A 4,816-nucleotide genomic window follows, 5' to 3' on the forward strand; every position below is an offset into this window, starting at 1 on the left:
GTACCTCCTTAAATAGATCCCTGAGTACGCCCCTGTTCTCAAGATAGAACATTTTCTTTTTGCTTTTCTGCCTTTGCTTCTGGTTAGGCTTCTGCTACAATAAACTCACTCTAAGATTGAACTTTAAAGTTTCTCCTTTCATTCTACTGAAGATTCCTCGATTTTCCAGAGAAAAGAGTCTTTTAATTGATCAAGATTTTGTTGATGGGTTAGGGTTGAATAAGAGGGTGGGTTTGTTTTTTAGAGAATGCATAATGCGGTCAATATGAAAAACCATTTGTATTTTTTACGATTATGCTGGGATGCTTTTGCCCCACTTGTGAGTCCTCCTTCTTATCCCAAAAATATTCAGGCAATGATGGTCGTATTCGGAAAGATGCCCAGGAGAGATTTTACTTTATACTGCCTATAAAATTCTCCCCACTATTTTATCTGAAAATATCCTTCCCCCCATATAATCTCCTGAGTTCCGTATGATTTTCAATTTGGGGCTCGTTGGAGAGGAAATGAGAGCAAACCCATTGAAAAGGATCTTTTGGAAAATACTGCTAATCTACGATATGGCTCAACACCTTCGTGGTGAGAGTGAGGGAGTTGGTAAAAGTGTCCACATTTTAGGGATCTCTTTGGGTGAGTTATGTAAACTCAATAAGACTTTCCACCTTCGTCTCCTACTCACAACTTTGCACATGATTCTCCCCCACTTATGTGGGGGGCCCTATCTGTTCTGCCCGTGCAAAGGAATATCTAAACAGCACGATTTTCTCCACACAACATGCGCACGGCCAATTTACAATAAAACAAAATCACCCGTAAAGATAAGGAAATCATTTGGCACGCAATAAAATTGTGATGTGCCACAGGATAAACATGATAATGATAATATTCAGGGGCTAATAACACTTTGCAATATGTGAGCCTCAATGGGGTAATACTGTGTGCGGTGATGGGGCGGAGGAGGGATTCTCCGACTTGTAATTATAACACCATAATAACGTACTATCGGCAGTTTCTCCCAAATAGTTTTGCCCAAGAGTAAGCAAGGGGGATATGTACAATTTACCACCAACAGAAACACTTCTTTACAGACTCAGCCGACCTAATGACAAGTTGACCTACATCGTGATTTAGTAGTTTGTACCACATGGTGTACTGTACATAGCAAATGCTTTTGAATGTGCTTTTAGTCTTGTACTTAAGGTGAGCATGAAGGTAATTCTAGGTGAGATAAGAGTAGGTAAATCTTGCAAAGTCAGAGAGATTCTATTATAAAGGTTAGCTTTTGAAATTGTTCTCAGGAATATTTTGGTTTTAATTTATTATTAACTTCCCTTAAATTTTGTAGCGCATAATGGGGTGAATGGAATTAATTCACGAGTTGTGAATTTAATGATGTATTCTTGGAAAACTTTCTACAATTCTTAGCTACCGAACGACTTTAAAAAGAATCTCAAATATTCTAAAAATATATCAAAAAACTTCTGCTTTTGTATCATTCGTCTTGTATTTTTGCCTCTTGACCCAATAACTTCTGAGAATTAATTTGATTATTCAAGTGAAAAATTTTCTCTTAATTCTTTACAAAAAAAAAAAAGAACCAGAATAAATCAACTCATTTTGACTTCATAATTATGTTGAGAAAATGAAGCCAGAGAAAACACCGAAATATTTATTTAAAAATTCATCATTATACTTTCCGAAATTTCACAATAAACATTTTGGTGAGCTTTTTGAAAGCTTTTCCATTGAAAAATAAATTTTATATATTGTTCACGAGGGAAGCAACAGATGGGAGAAAAAGAATTGTGTGGAGAGAACGCCTCACTCTCTCACTAAATTATATTGTACGTTGTACATAGCAAATGCAGCGATAAGTATGTACTTACATAAATATTTGATAACCCCCAACAACATTCATATCCACCTCCTTACGTCCTTTTTGCATTTCATGCACACACACCCCCACGATTGTTTTGTAAGCAAAGTGTTGACAAGAACACCCCCATTTGGATGCAGTGTTCGCATTTCAATTCTCAACATTTTCCCCTTGCTAAAAATTCAAATCTCGTTTTAACTGGAAAATCATCTTGCATAGAAGAGAGAAAATATTTTTATACAACATTCCTAATATTCTCGCACGGCAGATTTCCGGTGTGGGTGGCTTCCTTTTTGAGGGGGATAACAACGTTTTTCCTCCCTCATCCTCTGCATGGGCGGCAAAAGAGGATACGGGGGATGATACATTGAGGAAATGCAGTGTGCAATAAAATCGATTCTACCTCCAGGGGATGGATGTTATCGACAACAACTCTCCTACCATCATCTCCTTGAATGTCTTCTTGGTGCTGTAAGTCACTTTATTTTCTCTCGTCAAAACATGTGTATGTACTGTACACATAATCTTGGCAAAAAGGTGCATTTCATCGTCGGATTTCTTATCTCATCCCCAGAATATATTTATGAATAGTTTTCAGGAAGAAGAATTTATTCGGTTAGTCTTTAATAATGGGTAAAAAAAGGGTTTATCAATCATAAATTAAAGGAGTAGGATATGTTTAGCATCAAACGTGGTTTATCCCTGCCTTTTTCGGGGTTCCTTTGAGCTCAAATAAAACATTTTTGGCAAAAAATTTAAACTCAAAAATTTTCGGTTTTTCGTTCTTCCTTATCCTGTGAATCCTTGGGGATGTCCTTTTTTAGTCATAAAATGATCAGAGATTGTTAAAACATTATTATTATTATTATTATTATTTTTATTAAAGGATCATCCCACATGCATCAGACGCTTTCGCATCCATCTCAGCTTCGTGGGGGAGATCCTATAAAACATATTTTACATTATTATTTACACAATATTTACAAGTACAAGCTTTATAACTAGAGCTAATCTACTTCACTATTTCTATTTTTTCTAAACTCTATTTACAAAAATTTACTAGATTTTACAAAAATTACGATAATTTACATTTTTTTTTCTTGAAATTTTTCTTTCATATGAAATATTTTGTACAATAAGTTATTTAATTTCATTTTTTTTTAAACTTCAAAATCTTCTTGCTTCTAACAAATACTACTAAATGATTAGAAAATAAAAATTCATCAATTCTAAATTTTCATTTTTAGAAAAATAAAATCTACTTCTGTAACTTTAACAATTCACACTATATTTTCCATTTAATCACTTCGCTGAATCCGCTGAGCATTCTCCTGCATCGCAGGCCAAAATTTCTGGCTTTCCTGGATGATTCGCATCTGTTAAAACATATTCTTGTACTAATTTGGACTCAATATTTAAAAATAACTATACAAAATGAAATATTTTCAAAATCGAGTCTTTGGGTCAGCGTATGACCCAATGGTTCTTAAAGAGTTAAGGAAATTCTTTTTAAAATCCTTAGATAATTTTAATGGCTAAAATATTTTCTTTTAATTTCTTATTTTTGTAAAGAAAGTTTCACATAACTTACTATTTGACACAAGTTTTTATTTGTCAATAGAAAAAATAGTAGGTATTGTATATTAATTTTTCTTTCTAAAGAAACAGATAAGAGAATAAAAACAATTTCATTGAAGAATTCGTAAAATCAACATGCGATAACATAGCATAAGAGCGTCTGTTTTATAAATAGTTTCTTATGTATGTATTTGCTATTGATGAGCAAAGTGTTAATACCCTCGTGGCAATTTTATTTTTAGTTCTTAACCCACCATTCACTTTAATCTAGAAGCAATCTAAAAATACTTTGCACCATTTATTCAGTGAGATGAGAGTAATCAAAGGTGAAATGTGTGGTTCCATGGTGTAATGGTTAGCACTCTGGACTCTGAATCCAGCGATCCGAGTTCAAATCTCGGTGGGACCTTCTTTTTATATATAGAACTCGGGCGCCACCCCCGCAAGGTCAACTCAATGCAATTTACTACAAAATTCATCCAACAAAAATCAGTTTAAATTATTTAGTTTGTGCTGAATATTTAAATCGTAGGATTATTGAATTTGTGCCTTTGTGGCTTAACAATCACCCCACGAAATATTTTAAAATATTAATCATTAATAAATTTTGTTGACTCAATCCACAGTGTGTAAATATTAGATTAAATTTTCCAACAAAAAAGGCAGCAAAATTTACGTTTAATAATTTTGTATTATGAATTTTGTGGCAAAATTAAATTTTCTGCTGCATTTTCTAGTCTATGAGCGTGTAATATTTATAATTCACGTTGCACAACAAACCGTTTGGGCAGAAATCTGCGGAAAAATGGGTTATGTTGGCTCATTAATTTATGGATATAGAGAAACGAGAAAATGGGACTATTCATTCAATGGGAAAATGGTGTAACGCCTTTTAGAGACCCTTCCGTGATGATGAAGAAAAATTCAGATAAAATACACTCTTGACTTTATCCACCCCCCAATTCGACATTTTCATCCGCATAAAAGGCCCTCAGCTGGAAGGGATATGGCGAGCTGATAAAGGAGATAAATTCCAGGCAATTTGTTCATCCCTCAATCGCACAAATTCACGCCCATCCATCAATATTGAGATTTGGATGAAAAATATCTCGGTCGAATTTTTTAATACGAATTTTTGCCCCCATCACATTTTTTTCCCTCCTCGGAAGACTCTTATCCCCCTTTGGTGCCTTTGTGGCGTCACGTACCTGCTTCGGGGTGTTTTTAATGGTCCTCTCCAAGTCAAATATACTCCGTGCTATGGATGAGGGGGAGGGAATGAGAAAAGCTTTTAGATGGCGGATTCATTGGGGGAGAGACAAGACAATAAAGTTTCCCCACTGACGGCACACATAAAAATCA

At 34.6% G+C, this 4,816-nt stretch overlaps 1 non-coding gene across 1 annotated transcript; it reads left to right on the forward strand.

Moving 5' to 3' along the window:
* The first annotated feature begins 3,791 nt into the window (after window positions 1-3,791).
* On the forward strand, window positions 3,792-3,863 carry Trnaq-cug (transfer RNA glutamine (anticodon CUG)). Its single transcript has one exon. It is a non-coding gene; the product is annotated as a tRNA-Gln (tRNA).
* The last annotated feature ends 953 nt before the right edge of the window (window positions 3,864-4,816 follow it).

This window comes from Lutzomyia longipalpis, chromosome 2 (assembly GCF_024334085.1).
Source record: "Lutzomyia longipalpis isolate SR_M1_2022 chromosome 2, ASM2433408v1".
In the NCBI taxonomy this organism is placed as follows: domain Eukaryota; kingdom Metazoa; phylum Arthropoda; class Insecta; order Diptera; family Psychodidae; genus Lutzomyia; species Lutzomyia longipalpis.